General features: G+C 45.1%; 1 long non-coding RNA gene across 3 annotated transcripts in view; it reads right to left on the reverse strand.

Moving 5' to 3' along the window:
- LOC139358762 (uncharacterized) overlaps positions 1-21421 on the reverse strand; it is a 152137-nt gene that overhangs the window by 87045 nt on the left and 43671 nt on the right. For all 3 annotated transcript variants that reach the window (XR_011614249.1, XR_011614248.1, XR_011614247.1), the window contains exon 2: positions 14010-14191. This is a non-coding gene — a long non-coding RNA (uncharacterized lncRNA). The remainder of the gene's footprint in view (positions 1-14009; positions 14192-21421) is intronic.

Genomic DNA, 21421 nt, shown 5'->3' on the forward strand with positions numbered 1-21421 from the left:
GAGTACAGTGTGTAGCGAGACCCTAAGGTGCAGACCACATGAGCAGAGTTTGAGGGGCACATAAGCTCTGTCAGAGAATGTGTGGCCTGCATTGTACTTGCTTCAGAGAAGGGGCAGGCTTGACACATGCAGTGGGCAGAGCAGGTGTCTAGAAGCCCACAAAGATGCCCCATAAGAGGGAGCCAACTTTGGGGCATTCAAATCATGGATGAGAACATTTTACCTTCAGTCTACATGTTTATTACCATGATCATCACCATCACTACCACCATCACCATAATCATCACCACCATCATCACCATCGCCGTCATCATCACCATGATTGTCACCATCATCACTCTCATTATCACCGCCATCATCATCATCTCCATCATTAACACCATCACTATTGTTATCACCATCATCATTATCACTATCATCAATACCATCACTATCACTATCACCATCACCACTATCATCATCACCATCATCACTATCATCACTATCATCACCATCACTATCGCCATAACCATGATAATCACCACCATCATCATCACCATCACCACCATCATCGCCATCACCACCATCATCATCGCCATCATCACTCATTATCATTACCATCACCATTATTATCCCCATCACCATCGTCACCACCATCACCATTGTTACCATCATCATCATCACTATCACTATTACCATCACTATCACCATCATCACTATCATCATCACCATCACCACTATCACCATCACTATGATTATCACCATCACTATCACCATAACTATTAACTATCACTAGTCTGTGTCACTCTTCAGCCCATATGCACCACCAGCTCCATGGGGTCATCCCAGGCTTTCCCAAGAACTCTCTCCCTGGGCTCTGCTGGGATGTCCTGCAAGCTATCAAGCCAGTAGTCTCAAGAGGCAGGTTCACCTTTCCAGCATTCAGACTAGTGAACCACCATCATCAACACAATCACCATAATCACATCACCATTATCACCATCACCATCATAATCATCACCATCATTATCACTATCATCACCATTATCATCATCACCTTCATTATTATCATCACTATTATCATCGCTACCATCAAGATCACCATTATCATTATCCCCATCATCACCACCATCACCATTGTTATCATCACTACCACTATAATTATCACTATCACCATCATCATCATCACCTTCACCATCACTATCATCACTGACATGATCATCACCATCATCTACCATCACTACCATCAACTAATGAATTATCTTTTACTGTCTGTGGACGATTATCCTAGGACAAGATTTCTCTATCTTGGCACTATTGATATCTGAGGTCTGGATAATTCTTTGTTGTGGGAAGTTGCCCTGTGCACTATAGGACATTTAGTAACTTCCCTGACCTCCACCCACTAGATGCCAGTAGCAACTGCCCCCTCTAGTTGTGACAACCTGTAATATTTCCAGACATTTCCATATATCCCCTGGTGTCACAGTAGCCCCTGTTTGAGACTCACTGCTCAAGGACCATTTGCTCTTACTCTGAAAGCAGGATCCTATGTTCGTAGACTCACATTCCAATGCAAAAATGAGCATGCCTGTATCTGCCTGTGGTGGGGCATATGGGGAAAGGCAGGATTGAATTTAGATTCTTATGCAGCCTACCAGGGACATCATATGGCAGAGAACATCACATTGATTATTTTTTCATGTACACTGAAATTGGAAAATGTAAATCCGGTGACACCTTGTGAAAACCCAGATAGAGTCACCAGTGTGAACCTGCTGGAAGGATCGAGAGTCATGATGACTTGTCTCTGTTGTCAGGACTTTAAGTTACAGATTGAAAGATTCATTTTACCCAAATGCCAAACACCAATTTTGAAAACACACTCAAACATTTCCCTTCCTCTCAGTTGTGTTCAGACACCCTCTGTTCTTTGATGTCACTGCTGAATTCCAAAATTGCCCAGTTTTACTTGGGACTCATCTTCCCTGATGTGATGGTTGGAAGTTGGGAGTTAATCAGCTTCACCTCCCCCAGCTGTGAGGAGATTCGGAGAGTGGTGGTATTGGAAGGAACGTGACTCACTGAAAAGACATCACGGAAATGGTGCAAAGGGCAATTGAAAAGCTGCAAACAGCAGAAACCGCCGAGATGCCTGCAAGAGCTTCAGATCCTTAATCTTCATTTTCCACTTCTTTGATCTGCACTTTGATTAGCTTCTCATTTCTCCATCTGTTTGAATTTGTCGTTATTAATTTACAATAGATTTCCTTGTGCCCTTATTCCAACTGTTTCTCTCGAGTCAGTGGAGTTCTGACAATCAGAGGACCTCTGAGGGGCAGGTGAGCGTGGAACAGCGTGTCCACATCAGCACAGATGTCCAAGAGCACTGTTCGGTGGGGACAGAACAAAGGCACAGCTCCCTCCTCACACCAGGTATATCCCATGCTGTGTGACATCTTCTGGCCTCACTCTCATAACCATTGAGATGCCTCAAATAGAGCTGTCTTCTCGGAAACGCTGCCAGCTTCCCATCTGGGAGACTAGGTTGACGACAGACTCTTGATGTCTAACAGAGACCTATTTTTGTTGAATACTTGATGCGGCCCCCGGGGGTAGGCAAAGGAATGACTGTGGGGGTAACAGGGGAAACTGAGGCACAGGAAGACGCCCAGAGTGGAGCATATCCTTTTAATTTACACCACGCCTTCCAAACTCTTTCTCCTTTAGCTCCAGGAAAATCTCACACTCTTGGAGGTCTCCGCCTCCCATGCACCACTGGGCTCTGTCCTCGGTGCTGAAATCTGCCACCTAAGGCCACATCTCCGGACTCTCATTCCCCCCCTCACAGTGACATCTTGGGGACCTGCACCCCCTATCACTCTTTCCACCTCTATGTGTGAACTCACCTGGGCCAATTTCAAAATTCAAGAAGGCGGCCTCATGGCCTTATGTGCACAGATCTTACAAGTGCTTATTAGGATAAAATTGTGCCTAACTCCTGGAGGACCAACTTTACCGCACACCCCAGTTCACCTAAGTTTCGATTAGGCCCAGATGTATTTTTCGCCTACACAACTTCCAAGAAAAAAAATGCAAGAAGTGCTCAGCTCTGGCTGAGCTACACCAATTTAAACAATTTAATTTTTTTTTTTACATTGTCAAGTAGAACACGTCAAGTAACTCCTTGGTTAAATTATCATGTAAGGCCAGTCCTGCTAATTTTCTCGAAACCAAGTTATAATCAGCCTCAATGTGGTTTGGCTGGGTCTGTCTCTTGAGGTTGAAAGCCATTTGCACATTATAAATAACAGCTTTCACTTCTCATCAAGATTTTTAAAGTCTTGAAATCAGGTTGCAACCCCAGCAAAATGTTAAATGCAGACAACACTCAGAGGCCTGGAGTAACTTACTCGGAGTCTCTCAACTGATAAAGGCCCCACGCACTGGTTCTCTAGCGGAGGTCGGTTTGGCCTCAGAGCCTCTGGCCACTCCTCTAAACCTGACCTCTCTTTCTGTGTCCCTCTAACTCCACGACCCACCTCCCACACTCACTCCTTTCTTTATGCCTCAGAAGCACGGCCAACTGGAGCGACTTTCAAAGGACCAGCGTGATGCAGGAACATTCAGACATGGCTTAACAAAACTCACATTATTATAGTTTCAAGCATTTTTATTGGTTTTACAACAGTCACAACAAAACCTGAAGCAACCCTGACTAGCAGGAGCTGAGGCGTGGGCTAGAGCTCTCCATGCCGCCCTACGCTCAATTCTCTCGTCCCTTTGGGCTCGAGGGGCCATCATGCCTCCCACCGCCTTGCAGCTGGTGGGACCATGTGTCTAGCTCTGTGATGGTCCTGAGCAGCTGCGGGACAAGCCACTCGGGGCCAGAGCCCTCGCTCGCTGGTGTGATTCCCCCAGTGCTCTGCTGCCTGGCCACCGCAATCCTAGATTTACATGGAGGGTGCTTAGGGTCAGAGCAGCCTGAGGAATTCTGAGCCAAGTCATGGGGGATGATTACCTGAGAGACAGAGGGACTGGCCTGGATTTGCCTGAGTGAGAAATAAGCTTTTGACACGTCAACCCACAGAGATCTGAGGTTTCTGGTTACTGCAAGAAGCCAAGACCGTCCCCACTGATCTCACCCTTACTGTGTCACAGACGCCTGCTCCAGCTGCCTCATCCCCTCCTGTGTGCACAGCAGACCTGGAAACCAGTGTCTCCCAGTGTGCTGACTTTCCAGAGAGCGAAACCAAGTCTTGGAGAAGTATGATGACCATTCTAAGGTTACACAGCAGAGCTTGGACCCCTACCTGGGCTCATCTGAATCTATAGCTCTCAGGTGCTCTGCTACCCACCAGCCTTTATGGATGCCCAGCCTTTCACAGCCCAGGTCTACTCACTCTTCCCTGAATACTGTTCCTGTAAGCGGAGTTTAACTGAACCCTGAGTGGCCCATTCCTCATCCCACCCTTCCCCCGCTTCGGGTCAGCCCCAACACTATCCTCGTTCACCCCGGTTGATCCTAGGCCATCAATATCTCATGTGTTAAGACCCTACTAGTTTTTCAGAAACCTTATAGTCCCACACCCGACTAAAAGTTCAATCGCCAATCACTTGAGGTCAGGAGTTCAAGAACAGCCTGGCCAACATGGTGAAATGCTGTTTCTACTAAAAATACAAAAAGAAAAAAAATAGCCAGGTGTGGTGGCACGTGCCTGTAATCCCAGCTACTCAGGAGGCTAAGGCAGGAGAATCACTTGAACCCAGAAGGCAGGAGTTGCAGTGAGATGAGATTGGGCCATTGCACTCCAGCTTGGACAACAAGAGCGAAACTCTGTCTCAAGAAGAAGAAGAAGAAGAAGAAGAAGAAGAAGAAGAAGGAGGAAGAGGGAGAGGAGGAGGGGGAAGAGGAGGAGGAGGAGGAGGAGAAAAAGAAGAAGAAGAAGAAGAACAACAACAACAACTCTGAGCCATCCCAGCCTCGAATCTAAGTGATTTCCAGGAGAAAACTGGTTGATCTGGGGTAGTGATATTGATCACATAATCTTGAGTCCACCCAACACAGGTTCTAATCTCAGATGCCTCCTTTAACCATGTGATCTTGAGCATGATAATGAACCTCTGCACCTGTCAGTTTCCTCCCTGTAAAATGGGAATAATAATGATCCCATCCATAGACATTAAATGAAGAAACCCATGTAAAAAGCATGCCAAGTACCTGCCACATACTTAAACTTCAAATAATAAGAGGGCATTGCAACCCCTTTGCTGTCATAGGCCTAAGCTGTGGCTAACCCTGCTGGATTAGCCCTGCTGGATGGGGGGATGGATGCAGCAGCCCTGCCTCATCAGTGATGGTAATGATGGTCATGATGATGACAATGGACAAGACATTGAACCAGGACATATTAGACTCCCTGCCACGCCAACAACCCACAGTACTTCTCTTCTTGCTCCTGTGGCTTCTGTCTTTATGGCATTTCATGTTATTTCTCAAAATCACCAACAAGAAGAGCCCAGAAGGAGTGAGTGAGTCAACAAACGAGTGTGGGTGGGAGGTGGCTTTGCAGGTCACAGCCAGCACCACAGATGGGTCCATGGTGACTTCTTTGGCAACCGGCCAGGTGGGGCCAGATGGGCAGCACAGGGAGGTGTGTTGTGCCGTTTCACTCTCCATTCCTTACACATGGAGTCTCATGATGTTCGCTTTTGTCTGATTCGAAATGGAAATAGCCTGACTTTGTGGCCAATGAGAACTGGCTGTGGGCTCCATCCCACGCAGGTTTGATGGGTTTTGTTCTTTTCTATACTCATCTAATTACTCCACAGACGCTTACTGAGTGTGTGCCACATGCCAGCCCTGTTCCCACCCATGTGCACGACAGAAACGGGCCAGCCCTCGTGAGCTTCCAGCCTGGGGAGCACCCATACAGTAATCCATCATCAATAACAGTGAAATGCACACAGCGTGCAGTAAGAAGGTATAATCGTGGTGTGAACCCTGTCCGCTCATAATGAAAAATCTGACATTGGTTGGATAGGTAGAAGCTGAAGAAGACATGGGGAGATGGAAGACAGTGGAGACGTCACAGCTGCAGAGAACAACAGGACCCACGGCCCCACTGAACAGAGGAGGGGAGCTGGGGATGACAAAGAACAATTAATTCCGGGGAATAGGGTCACATTTCATTTTTGTTTTTGTTTTTGTTTTTTGAAATGGGGTCTCACACTGTCTCCAAGGCTGGAGTGCAGCGGCGCAATCTCAGCTCATTGCAGCCTCTGCCTCCGGGGTTCAAGCGATTCTCCTGCCTCGACCTCCCTAGTAGCTGGGATTACAGGCAAGCATCACCACCCCAGGCTTAAAAAAAAAAGAATTATCTAGAGTTCTCTGCACAAATTATACCTCCAGTATTGGAAATGACGTGAAGACGAAATAAACAGAAGACCAAACTGGCTCCATGTGTGAAGAGGCGGGAGTCCTACACCGCAGAACAGTTTGGCAGGAGAGACTCCTCACATTTGTTGCCAGCCTTTTTGCTTCTGTGATCTTCAAGACACTTGCCGCATGTGTGTCTAGACTGTGGCTGTGGTCTGCAAATCGTGTAAATGTCTGCTGTCCATTCGAAAGCCCAGTTACTGCTCAGTCGCTGCAATTAAGCAATTTTCTGCTTTTGAGGCACCGATAATAATTAGCTTCTGAACTTTTATCTTCCACTGTTAAGTAGCATCGTCCACTTAGATGACCACAGCCTTTTTGCGAGGGAGAAATTTTGCAGGTCTCTTCTGTTATGTTGTAAGGAATACAGTAAGAAAAATTAATATCCAGCTTCTCCAATATCAAATCTGTATTATTCAGGGGTCTCTAGAAAGACAGACCAGTGAGATATGAATACCTATATATGAGAGAGAATTTATTAGGGGAATTGGCTCCCACAATTATGGTGGTTGGTAAGTCCCACAACAGGCCATCTGCAAGCTGGAGACCCTGAAAAGCCAGCAGTGTGGCCCAGCCCAAGTCAAAAGGCCTCAGAACCAGGGGAGCGGCTGGTAACTCTCAGTTTGAGGCCAAAAGCTTCAGGACCTGGGGCCTACGGTGTAAGTCCTGGAGCCAAAGCCAGCACACCTGGAGCTCTGATGTCCGGGTCAGGAGAAGAAAAATCTGTCCCAGCTCTCGGAGAGAGACCAGTTCACCTTCCCCATCACCTTCCACACGTGTTCTCTGTAGGCCCTGGCCAACGGGACAGTGCTCACCGACGTGCAGGGCAAATCTTCCGCGTGCAGTCCGCCCAGATCCACACACCCGTCTCCCCCGGAAACGCCCTCACGGACACACCCACCACACTTTTAGGTACTCCTTAGTCCAGTGAGGCCGACAGCTAAAATGAAGCCTGTAAGGTCGCTCCTTGTCCGCTCAGCAGCCATATGCGTCTCTTTAAACCATATAGATTTTCAAATAATGACAGTAGCAAGGTAGTAGTTCTCCCTGATTAACACGATGCAACAACCCTACACACAACCGAAAACGCACCAATCCCTTCCCCGGAAAACGGCTTTCAGGATTTCAGCCATTCGGGATCTTAACGTTTGGGGATTGTGACTTTGGGGATTTTGGACGTTAGGGGTTTTTAGACTCTGGGGATTTGGGTCTTTCGGGATTTCAGCATTCAGAATTACGGCATTTGGGATTGTGTCTTTGGGACTATGATTTGCACCAGTGTGTGTGTGTGTGGGGGGGGGGGGGGGGGGAAACAATTAGCTGAAGGGAAATAAGAAGATTTCTGTTTATTGGTTGGTTTCCATTTCTCTTTGGTTTGTTTCCATTAAGTTGAAGACACTCGTGTACAAAAGCCCACAGGAATGATCTAGTTGAAGACTTGTCTCTTGGACAAAGTATTTGCCTTCACTTAGTTTCAAATTCCATGTGGGTAAAATTAAAATAATCATACTTAACTCAAGGAGCTTTACTAGAAATTAAACGTGTATATCACTCAGAGATCTTAGGAGCAGGCATTCAGTTAATGGTGCAATTATTATTCAGATCATTCTTACTATGTCTCACCTACCAGACTAAAAACAATACAAGTGCAGGGATGTGGCTCATAGATATTTTATTAATTTTAACTTTTAATTTCATATAGTAAAATGGACTGTTATGGTGTACACTTCAAAGAGTTTTAGCATGTAGAGATTCACCTGACCACCACCACAACCAGAACATAGGACAAGTCCATTGCCCGCAAAATTATCATGTCATGTCTCCTTATAGTCACACCTCTTTTATCCCTAACCCTGACAACTACTGATCAGCTCTCCATCCCTGTAGTTTTGTCTTAGTTAGAACATCACACGAATGGAATCACACATAATATGTAACTATTTAATACTGGCTTCTTTCACTCGACAGAATGTCTCTGAGATTCGCCCAGGTGGTGTGTATATCAATCATTCATTCCTTTTCATTGCTAAGTAGTATTCCATTCCACAGCCCAAGTTTGTTTAACCATGCACCTGTTCAAGGGTATTTAGTTTGTTTGCTCCCATATATCCTCTTTGGTGAACTGCTTTAGGTTTTGAACAATGATGAATCAATATAAAAACATTGATATAGAGATCTTTATGTGGACAAAAAATTCTCAGTCTGCTTGGGTAAACACTTAGGACTGGAATCAATAGGTTATATGGCAAGTGAATGGTAAGCTTTAGAAGGGGCTGCAAAACTATTTTCTAGAGTGGCATCACCATCTCGCATGCCTACCAGCAATGTCTGAAAGTTCTATTTTCTCTACATCCTTGTCAGCACTTAGTACTGTCAGTATTCTCTATTTTGGCCATTCTAATAACTGTGCACTGCTTCCTCAAGATGTTTTAATTCACATTTCCCAAATCAAATACTAATGATGTCCAAGAACATACTTTGTTTAACTTCTTCCCAACTTGTTAAGGTTTGTTTTCTGACTCAGGGCATGTTCCATGTGCACTAGAAAATAATGAATATTCTACTGATATTGGAGGATTACAAAAATCATACAATAAAAAGTTACTAGACAAGAAGAGAGGCAAGAAACTATGACGGGTGATCAGAAGAAAAAAACATATATGATAGAAGAAGACCCACATGAGATTCTCATATTGGAGTTAACAGACAAGATTTTAAAATAATTGTCATTATTTAAGAACATATTTAAGAACATAGAGAAAATGGGTGAAAAAGATGGAGAACCTTAAGACAGAATTGGAATCTATAACAACACATCAGAGGGTTATTCTAAATTGAAAAATACAATAGAAGAAATCTTAAAAAGCAGTATCTAAAACTAGAAAGTAAAATAAAATAAATGAACCCAATGGTATCTAGTTGGTGACATAAATACAGGAAGAGTGACTACTGCAAACAACATTAAAACACAGAAATTCAGCTGCACAGCCCCGGTGAGATCTGCCCTCATGACAAAAGTCACTGCAGAAACAAAAGCCTGAAGCCATTTTCCATCATCACAGTGCTTCTCGGTGCTGAGACCGATATTCTAAGGTTCCTACGCTTGTGCTGCGGGGAAAATTCTGTCAGTGAAAAATGGGATTGGGGCCTCAGTGAAAGGAGATACAAACGTCCTATTTGTGAATTTTAATTTAATTATTTAATTTGGTGAATTTAAATTAAATTAAAGACAATGTAGCCCTGAATTTGAAAAATAATTGTCACAAGAGGTCATGAGGAATTTTTATCTTTAAAAAATGCCTATTCACTGACTGGGTGCAGTGGTTCATTCCAGCACTTTGGGAGGCCAAGGTGGACAGATCACTTGAGGTCAGGAGTTCGAGGCCAGCCTGGCCAACATCACAAAACTCCATCTATACTAAAAACACAAAAACTAGCCAGGCGTCATGGCGCACACATGTAATCCCAGCTACTTGGGAGGCTGAGGTAGGAGAATCACTTGAACCCGGGAGGCAGAGGTTGCAGTGAGCCGAGATCATGCCACTGCACTTCAACCTGGGTGACGAAATGGGAATCCATCTCAAAAAAGAAAGCCTATTCACCAGCTTCGTCTTTTGAAAAGGTCTTGAATTACTGACCAAGTCAACAGCAAAGAGTATAAATCATAGTACTTAAATATCATTCCCATTAACACAGACCATCATCCCTCGAAAAAATCGCTGTTTCCAAGGCAGGGGCAGAATAAATACAAGATGAGCCTAAACATTTGGACCTCCAGCTTCCATAACTGTGGGAAATAAGCTTCTGTTGCATATAAGCCCCCAGCCTATGACATTTTGTTACAGCAGCACTAAACGAACCAATACAGTGACCATCCCCTTTATAACTACATATTTTGTGCTGAAACTAAACTGTGATTTTCCTGACTGTAAAAAGAATACAGAGTAAAGACTTCATGCAATTCCTAAACTTAAAAAAAAAAAAAAAAAAAATTCCAGGCCACTTTAGCATTCCCTAGCAGCTTTGCAATCAATCCCATCTTTCACTCAGCGTACCAGCGATTCAGCAAGGGGTTGAAGTCATCTCTTGCCTTCTAATCTCTAAATCCACGCCAGATCAAATGGGCACAATAAACACCAGCACTTTTGAGCCAGAGACTCACAGTAATTGCATTACAAGCCTGGCCAGCCCAAATGTTTGGGGATCTGGGATAAATAAAAAAGAAATAGCTTGCAAAGTGATCTCCAGTGTTCCATTCCTGGACGGTGCTGAACCCTGCTATTCTATTTGCATGATTTAGCGAAAGGAAGTTTGCATTGATATGTAAATAGTAATGCAAGTAGTTTACACTGGAACACAAAAGCAGGAAGCACCGCCTGTTATATTTTATAGCCATTTGGCTACAGCCTTTGTTGCTGCTAGAAAACACAACAGCAATTATGCTGGACCTACAATTTAAATAGCTCTGTTCACACAAGTGTTTCAGGAATAACATTTAACAATGGAATTGCTTCGCCATTTGCATATGGTGTTCTTGTTTGAAGGTGTATTCTGAATTTATCGGGCATTTTTATTAGCCCTCAGTGTTGAGTTGGTATGCGCATCTTGTAGAGAGAAAAAGGTCTTCAGCAGAGAAGACTCTGAGTGCATGAAGATAAATGGCACCCACTGTTTCAGAAGGTGGCTTAGAAGGACGGCTCTGAGTGCACATGTTTCATTATTATGGGATAGAGAGGACATCCATTGCATACTCAGACCTCTGCGAGAGTGTCCAGATGACCCGAGTACTTCTGAGACTCAACTCCTTGAAGAGCGCCACTGATCTGAGCTGCAAGTAAGGATCTGTGGAGGACAGGCTTGTGGGTATTAAACACTTGTATTCATGACCCAGAGTCCTGTGCCAGCTGCATGAAGGAGGTGAACCCACCTTTGCAGAAATTTTATCAATGTGAAAATTATGACAGTGAAAGAGATCTGATGTCACCCACCCCACTCTTGCCTTTAGCTCTCAAGCTGCCTTAATCAGTCCCTGGCTTAGACCTAGCTAACTTTGGAAGACCTTTAGGTTATAGTTTAGATGATAATAGGCCGTCCCCAAAGTTCAACAGCTTTTGCCTTTGTAAAGCTAATGAGAGAGCCTCGGGCTAGGTGAAGGACAGGCACCTGAGTCCTGCTAAGGCACAGACGTAAAGGAATGCCAGCCATTATTCCAGAGGATATCCGACTTCACTAGTTACTCCCGCAGATAACATCACTAGAGTAGAACCTAAGACGGGTCTTTTGAGATGTCTTTTCAGGTTTTTTTGCATGTCTGACCCACATGGTTCCACCTGGAACTGCCAACCACTTCTGTGGCCCCAACCATAGGCAACTCAGCTCTAGCGGACAGCTCCCACCCACTATGATTTCATCTCCACCCCAGCCAAGGAATAGCAAGCACCCATTTTCCAGCTACCTCAGCTCCACCCCTATGATTTTAGCCCAGCCAATCAGCAGCAAGCACCCATTTCCCAGCTACCCCAATTCCCATCGCCATAATTTTATCTCCATCCCAGCCAATCAGCAGCAAGCACTCTTTTCCCAGCTACCCCTACTCCCACCCCCTATGAGTTCATCTCCATCCCAGCCAATCAGCAGCAAGCACCCATTTCCCAGCTACCCCCACTCCCATCCCCATGATTTTATCTCCATCCCAGCCAATCAGCAGCAAGCACTCTTTTCCCAGCTACCCCTACTCCCACCCCCTATGATTTCATCTCCATCCCAGCCAATCAGCAGCAAGCACCCATTTTCCAGCTACCTCAGCTCCACCCCTATGATTTTAGCCCAGCCAATCAGCAGCAAGCACCCATTTCCCAGCTACCCCCACTCCCATCCCCATGATTTTATCTCCATCCCAGCCAATCAGCAGCAAGCACTCTTTTCCCAGCTACCCCCTACTCCCACCCCCTATGATTTCATCTCCATCCCAGCCAATCAGCAGCAAGCACCCATTTTCCAGCTACCTCAGCTCCACCCCTATGATTTTAGCCCAGCCAATCAGCAGCAAGCACCCATTTCCCAGCTACCCCAATTCCCATCGCCATAATTTTATCTCCATCCCAGCCAATCAGCAGCAAGCACTCTTTTCCCAGCTACCCCTACTCCCACCCCCTATGATTTCATCTCCATCCCAGCCAATCAGCAGCAAGCACTCTTTTCCCAGCTACCCCTACTCCCACCCCCTATGATTTCATCTCCATCCCAGCCAATCAGCAGCAAGCACCCACTTCCCAGCTACCCCCACTCCTTCCCCCAAACTACCTTTGAAAAATCCCTAATCCAGGAGCCTCAATGAGATCAATTTGAGTAATAACTCGTCTCCCACATGGTGTGGCTGGCCTCACCTCAATTAAACTCTTTCCTTACAGCAACCCTGTGGTCTTTATTTGCACAGTGGGCAGAAAGAACCCCGGTTCTTCCACAGCAGGCAGAGATGCCATCGCAGTGTGTTCAGGGAGCCTGCCCTTTCTTGTGCCCCCCAAAAGAGCAGGGGCAGCATTACTGACAGCTTGATGGAAATGCAGAATCTCAGGCCCCGCCCCTGACGGATCTGCTGAGTCAGAATACGCATTTTAACAAGATCCTCAGATGGTTGGTGACCACACTAAAGTTTGAGAAGCACTGCTGTCATGTAGAGATAATTGCAATATTACCAGGAGTGAGAAATACATTTACATGGAAACCAGTTACCCATATGTTAGATGCAGGAAGTTCCTCTTCAAAGGTGTAACTTGTTCAACTTCCTTGTTGTTTGTTCCTGAGAACAACTTCCTTGTACCTCCTCGCCCCTAGTTACCTGCTTAGTTACCTGCTTTGTAAACAACTCTTCCCGCCAGTCCCGATCTGAAACTCACATCCCCCTTTCCCTTCCTTATTTGGGAAAAAAATTCACAATAGCCAATTGGGTCAGCTTAGACTGTGCAGTCCAACCCCAGCCCGTGGGGGAATGACACAGAGGTAGGGACTGCATTAGAGATAAAAACCCCTTCCCTCTTTTCTTTGGTGTGCTCTTGCAGCAGCCAAGAGCATGAGCAACACCCTTCTGCAGAAGTAAATTTGCCTTGCTGAAAAGTCTTTTGCTTGAGTGCTTGTTTTCCTTGCAACTCCGAGCTCTTATTTCCAACACACATATGCATATATGGTGTATTAGTCCATTCTCAGAGTGCTATAAAGAACTACCTGAGACTGGGTATTTTATAAGGAAAAGAGGTTTAATTGATTCACAGTTCTGCATGGATGAGGAGGCCTCAGGAAACGTACAGTCGTGGTAGAAGGGGAAGGGCAAGCAAGGCACATCTTACATGGAGGCAGGAGAAGAGAGAGAATGCAGGGAGAAGTGCCACACAGTTTTAAACCATCAGATCTCCTGAGAACTCACTCTCAGGAGAACAGCAAGGGGAAACTCCACCCCGCTGATTCAATCACCTCCCACCAGGCCCCTCCTCCAACACATGGAGATTACAATTCAGGAGAGATTTGGGTGGAGACACAGAGCCAAACCATATCATATGGGTACACCAAACTCAAAGTTTAATGACAGATTACTTACTCTTATTACGGCTGATGAACTATGATATTTTCTGTCCCGCTCCATTTCATTCTGCTCTGTTTTAAAATATCGGTAACAACTCTCTCAATCAATTTCATAACCGATTAATGGATGGTGACTCACAGTTGTAGAAACTCTGCTCCAGGATTTCAGTTTGGCAATGTGAGTATCTGGACTGCCTCCTGAAGACAAAAAAAAGAAATCAGATAAAAATTGTTTTAATTAAGTGCATCCATTAACTAACAAATAAAGCAAGTAATGCCTGAGCCAAAAACTAAAGGGCAACAAAAAAAAAAGAGATGGGCAGAGCATGAAACCCAGTTTTTACCTTGAGGTCATTTGTGGTGAACTTAAACATTAATTGTCAGGGCCTTCTAAAAGAAAGAAGGCAAAACCAGAATCTTCCCAAGATGGGGACATCACATGAGACCCTCCCTCCCTAACAGGACCTTATAGGTGAAATACAAATGCCCAGTCCCCACAAGACAGTGCAGGAAGAGGTCTGTCTCTAAATGTGTAGGAAGGGAAAATTTCCCTCTAAGTATTCTTAACAAAAAGTCAGTTCTGGTGTGGATTAACAGCCCAAACTCGCTAACTGCATGGTCCAAACAACATGTCAACTAAGCTTTCATGTTAAAGAGACTCTGGACTGTATTTCCCTCCAAATCCCCAAAGACAAGTCAACCTAAAATTATCAAACTGCTCAGGATCCAGGTTTCTTCAAGCACAAAGTGTGAGGACAGCCATCCAGGGACATGGGACACCAAAGAATGGTGGGCAGTGCTCCCCGTGTGGGCAGTGCTCCCCGTGTGGGGAAAAGTAAGGACCAGTTATATAGGCAAAAGCAGAGGTGCTGAACAGTTACGACATTTTCCATAATACAAACAGGAGAGATTTGACTGGCTACTCTTTTTTTATTATTTTATTTTATTTTATTTTATTTTATTTTTATTTTTATTTTATTTTTGAGACAGAGTTTTGCTCTTGCCCCCAGGCTAGAGTGCAATGGCATGATCTTGGCTCACTGCAACCTCCACTTCCTGGGTTCAAGCAATTCTACTGCCTCAGCCTCCTGAGTAGCTGGGATTACAGGTGCATACCACCACACCCAGCTAATATTTGCATTTTCAGTAGAGACGGGGTTTTACCATGTTGGCCAGGCTGGTCTCCAACTCCTGACCTCAAGTGATCTGCTCAACTTGGCCTCTCAAAGTGCTGGGATTACAGGCGTGAGCCACCGCACCCGGCCTGATTCGCTACTCTTGATTGCACTCTTGGAGGGTTGCCTAACATTTTAGTGTAGAGAGGTAACAGCCACAAAGGTCTACTCTCTAGTTTGAATGAGGAACAGGTAGTTGGGGTCACGTACAACATCTCAACACACAGGTCAGGAAGCAACGATCATACCTCAGAGAAGAAAAACAGCCAAGTTATATGATTCCACTTCTAGAGCTTAACGTTTCCCCTTGGCACGATGAAATTTTATTTTCTTTTTACAGAGACAAACAGAAATTCTCTCTGGAGTAAACCACTTCCATCCCAGGGCTATGGAACATCTCATAGGAAAAGTTTCAAAACAGGAAGCACTTCCTGGTGAACCGAATCACAAAGTAGACAAGGAAAAAGGGACAGTGAGCAAAAGCGGGCAGAAAAAATGATGAAGAGAATTAAAAACAATAAAAGACCCAGACCAGTAACATGTTCCAAGAGATAAAGACAGATTGTGAAGGTGAGCAGCAAGCAAGCAGAGTTTGAAAGAAGCAAATGTAACCCCTGAAAGTGAAAAACATCACTGTCGGAATTAATAATTCACAGGACAGATTTAATGCCTGATTAGGCAAAGCTGAAAAGGGAGGAGGATGAGGAAAGGAGGGAGAATTAACAAGTTAGACATTAAATCAGAATAAATTATACAAAAAGACATTAAGACAAAGAGACGGAGACTAAGAGGGGTCAGGAAGCACAAAGGCAGAGTGAGAAGGTTTAACACACATTTAATTGGAACTCCCAGAAGGAGATGAAAAGAGACAGAGACAGTATTTTAAAAGATAATGACTGGTAAATTTCCAAAAAAAAAAAACCCTATAAAATCAATTAAACATATCAAAAAGGCCAACTACTTCCAAACAGAACAGATATGAACAAAATTTGCACAGAGAAACATCATAGTGAAATTATAGATCATCAAAGATAAGGGAAGATCTGAAAGTAGCTGGGGAGAAAAGAGAAATTACTTTCAAAGAACGTTTAGCCGAAACGCTGATTTATCAGCCTCAGCAACAGAAGCAACAAGATGGCTGAATGAGATCTACAATGTGTTGAGATAAAATAACTGTTAATATAGAAGTCTATCACTGGAAATAACATCTTTCAACAAGGATGAAATTTAGACTTTTCAGAAAACCCAATATACACATGGTGTGCACCAATATACCCTATCTAAAATTGGTACAGAATTAAGTATATATTTCACACAGAAGGACAGCGTTATCAGAAGGAAGGTCTGAAGTGGAAGAGAAGAAAGAAGTGCAAAGAAATTGGGAAATGTGGGATAAACTTACCTCTGCAAAACTAGAGTAATAATATCTCATGGAGTTACAAAAAAAGAAATATTGGATTTTTGACAACTAAGGTAGATAAGTCAGACAGAGTTGACTAAAATATTCTGAGGTTTCTGTGATACATGAAGAAGGCTTAGGAGATTGATTTTATAGTTTGATTAATTAAGTGTATGAGTGACAAAATTTGTAGACTAATCACCAAAATAATAGAAATATAGTGTACAATGCCCAAACTGTTAGAGAAAAGTTTTAAAGGGGAAAATTCACTGCAGAATAAAGTAAAAATGGAGGGAAAACAACTAAAGAAAGATTAGAAAAAAAACACAACATATGAGAGTGATTACACTGTCAGATCTATTACCAACTCACACAAATGTACACAGCACAAAAACTCCATCAGAAAGACAAAAACAATCAGACTATAGTCAATAAAATTCAACTATATTTCACTAACAAGAGTATGTTAGGTCATTCTTGCATTACTATAAAGAAATATCTGGGGTTGGGTGCAGTGGCTCATGCCTGTAAATCCCAGCACTTTGGGAGGCTGAAGCAGATGGATCACCTGAGGTTAGAAGTTCGAGACCAGCCTGGCCAATATGGTGAAACCCCCATCTCTACTAAAAATACAAAAATTAGCTGGGCATGGTGGTGGGCACCTGTAATCCCAGCTACCCAGGAGGCTGAGGCAGGAGAATTGCTTGAGCCTGGGAGGCAGAGGTTGCAGTGAGCGGAGATTGCACCACTGCATTCCAGCCTGGGTGACAGAGCAAGACTCCATTTAAAAAAAAAAAAAAAAAAAAAAAAAAAACACAAATATCTTGTTATGCCCAGACCGTTTATTCCCCGAAGAAGACCACCAGAGTCCAGAGTCAAAGCTAAGCAGCAAGGATCTTTATTACAGGTTCGAACCTGGAGCTCTCACTTGCTCGTGAAACGAGACGGGCAGGAGAGCTCCCCTACTGAGCTCCGAACAATGTTATATAGTCTAAGGAAAGTAGGCATAGAATCATTATACAAATTAGAGGTATGATTGGCTGGAGTTTGAACAAAGCGATTTGGCAAACTATGATTGGTTCCCGCCATTTCTGATATTTCAGTACAACCCTTGAGGCAGAAGAGCAGTTTTACACAAAGGCAGTTAATTATATTGCATCAGGTTGCACGACCAGTTTATGGCTATCTTGCTTAAACACACCTTGTGACCTGGCTATCTTACTTAAACATTCCTTGTGACCTGGCCTCAGAAAGAGAAACATGTACTTACAGAACTTACAAAACCTCTGGTACGTGCAAAGATTAGAGAGCAGAACAAGGGTGTAGCGGGTGGGGGGCGGGTACACATCTATCTTTGTGTCCTTTCATTTCTCCCTTCTCATAAGTAACTGGATGTCCAATCTTGGATTTCCAGAGTCTTATAATATAGCCTCACTTTCTGGGTGCAGGAGAGGCTGGTGATGGCTACGGAGGACCATTAGTTGGATGGTATCAAACCTTTCTCTGACAAATTGTAAAATTTTATTTACCACACAGGGGCCTATAGTGAATAGAAGTAGTAAAGACATTAGGGGGCCTAAAAGGGGTGCCAGAAGGGAAAACATTGAAGAGCTCCACCAATTGTTAGCGGCTGTAGTGAATTGTTGCTTTTTCATTTCTAAGCTTAGTTCGTGTAGGCGTTGGACTCTTTCCTCAACTAACCCTGACTCATTTATATAGAAACAGCATTCTTCTTTGAGGAACATACAGGTACCTCCTTTCTCAGCCGTGAGTAAGTCTAAGGCTCTGCGGTTTTGAAGGGTGACCTGTGCTAGGGAGGTGAGCTGCCGCTGAAGGGAGGCCAGGGAATAGGCGGAGTCTTCCATAGCAACAGAGAATTGTTGTAACAGCTTGTCGTTTTCTATCATGGAGTGTTGTAGGGCCCCTCCTGCTAACCCCGCTGCGACGACAGAGGTGGTTAAGGATATTCCGGCAATTAGTGGTAGAAAAACTGCTCGTCTATGTCGCGCAGTTTTAGTTGGGGCGGTCCCTGCCCAGCCTATGAACTCTGCCGGGGTTAGCAGTGTCAGTCGGGGAACTAGGGTAACAGGGATACACAACTGTCCGTCAGAGATGCTTTTGGACAGAGTTTTTAACAGAGTCATATTACACCAGAAGAACACACCAGGGGGAGCATATATGGGACTATTAGGGTATGTAGCCGATTGGTTGCAGAGGCTGTTGCTAAATGCCGAATAACAATAGGGGTATTTCTCTTGGTATGGGTCACGGTACAGGGCTACATCGGGTATCGTGACTATCGATGAGTTAAAACCTGTATAGTTTGTGGGAGGGGAGGATAGAGGAACAGCCGTTAATGGTGGTCTTCCTAGGGTTGCACACATAAAGCAAGAGGACAGGTCGCCTAAACCAGTGAGGTTGGCGAATGCTAGCCCTTCCCGTAATAGAGTTAGCCAGGAGAAGGGCTGCAAGTCTTGTGATAACTTGGTTTCTTGCCTGTGGATTTGTGTGTGGATTAAGGGTTGAATCTGGACTAGACTTCTCCACAGATATAAATGGCTACTGGGCCAGGTACTAGTTGATGAGTAATATACTCCCCCATGTTGTGGGGTTGTCCACCGAGAGTCCCATGGGTCTCTAATTATCCAAGTGTAAGTGACGGGAGACTCAGTTTTGTAAAAATACCACCCTTGTCGTTCTCTCCAGTATCGGACAGAGTGCGTCTTACAGTAGCTATATGGGCAACCTGCACTCTGGTGCCACCAATAATTTTTACAATTATATTCAGTTTGATCATATTCAAAACAGATCATGGGTGTTGCTGGTTGGGCAATCTGGAACCTAGTGAAATTGAGGTAAACTATAGTATTACACCCTGAGGGGGGGCAGTCTGCGCTAGCTAGCAGTTTACCCGCTTGGGGGGTTTCCCCGGGGTGAGTTTTGTTTTCATAGAGCCAGAACCTCCAGACATAGGGATTAGACGGCGCAGCAGTGAGGAGAGTCAGATGCATAAGGCATAAAAGCATAGGTAAGCTAGACATGGTTACGGCTATGGGGATGACGGCGCAGGGTTAGCTTTAAGGGATTGTTCTTAGCTTTGTCTACAGTCCATGTAACCGGTGCTCCAGACGGCTCGAGAAGGTCGGATGTTGGGTCCACTGGTTTGACGTGTGTGTAGTGGATCCACGAAGCGATGCCTTCTACTTTGAGAGCGGTGGGAGTAGTCAGGAGTACTTGCAGTGGTCCTTTCCACCTGGGTTGAAGAGTTTCTTGCCGGTGGCGCTTGACTAGGACCCAGTCTCCCGGCTGGAACGGATGAGGCGTCGGCGGAGGTCCTGCCTCGTACAGTTCTCGTAGTCTGGGCCAAATTTCCTGGTGAATTTTCTGTAAGGCTTGTAAGGAGAACAGGAGCTCAGAGACATTTTCAGTTTCAGGTTTGAGTAAGTCATCTTTTAGACTGGGGACCAGGGGTGGGGGTCTGCCATACATGATTTCATATGGTGTGAGGCCTAGTCTGTAAGGGGTATTTCGGGCCCGGAACAGAGCGTAGGGGAGAAGTACTACCCAATTAGCGCCAGTCTCCATGGTCAATTTAGTTAAGGTCTCCTTCAGAGTCCGATTCATCCTTTCTACCTGTCCTGAGCTTTGGGGCCTATAAGCACAATGTAATTTCCAATTTGCCCCCAGAATGGAAGCCAAATCCTGACTTACCTTAGCAACGAAGGCTGGTCCATTGTCTGACCCTATTTGGACGGGAAAGCCATACCTGGGGAGGATTTCTTCCAAAATTTTCTTTGCTACAACCTGAGCAGTTTCTCTCTTAGTTGGGAACGCTTCTGTCCATCCTGAAAAAGTATCTCAGTCTCTGACGTTACAGCCGCTCCTGCATACCGCTGGCCTTGGTGGACATAGCTGCTGCCATCAGTGAACCAGGTGAGTTCTGTGTCGGGGAGCGGACGATCTTGCAGGTCCTCCCGCACCCCATGCACCTGAGCCAGTATCTCAGTGCACTCATGGGACGGGGCGTCCAAGTCTGGATTTGGCAGCAGTGAAGCAGGGTTTAAAGAGGTTGGGGGCAGAAAAGTTATTCTGAGGGGGTTTAACAGCAGTCCTTGATAGTGGGTGAGCCGGGCGTTACTCATCCATCGGTCCGGCGGCTGCCGGAGGACGCCTTCAATGGCATGCGGGGTTATAATGCGCAACTCTTGCCCCATGATAAGTTTATCAGCGTCTCGGACCATTAGGGCGGTCGCCGCGATTATCCGGAGGCAGGGTGGCCAGCCAGCAGCCACTGAATCTAATTTTTTTGACAAATAGGCAACTGGCCTCTGCCAGGGGCCTAGGTACTGTGTTAACACGGCTTTTGCAACACCCTTACTTTCATCCACGTATAAGTGGAAGGGTTTGGAGACATCAGGGAGCCCCAGCGCGGGGGCTGATAACAAGGCAGTTTTGATTTGCTGAAAGGCCAGCTCAGCCTCTTCCGTCCAATTGAAGGGCTGCCGTTCCTTTGTTGCCTGGTATAGGGGCTTGGCTAACTCAGCAAATCCGGGTATCCATAACCTACAGAACCCTGCCGACCCCAGGAATTCTCTCACTTGCCGTGTTGACTGGGGTCTAGGAATGCGTAGGACTGTTTCCTTTCGGGCTTTGGTTAGCCAGCGTTGCCCCCCTTTTAATAGGTACCCCAGATAAGTTACCTCCGACTTGCAGATCTGAGCCTTTGTTGCTGAGGCTCGGTAGCCTAGCTCCCCCAGAGTCTTCAGGAGGTCCTCAGTCCCTCGAACACAAGTTTCCGGGGACCTGGCCGCTATTAAGAGATCATCAACATATTGCAAAAGAGTTATTTCAGGG

The sequence above is a fragment of the Macaca nemestrina genome, chromosome 15 (genome assembly GCF_043159975.1).
Source record: "Macaca nemestrina isolate mMacNem1 chromosome 15, mMacNem.hap1, whole genome shotgun sequence".
Lineage (NCBI taxonomy): Eukaryota > Metazoa > Chordata > Mammalia > Primates > Cercopithecidae > Macaca > Macaca nemestrina.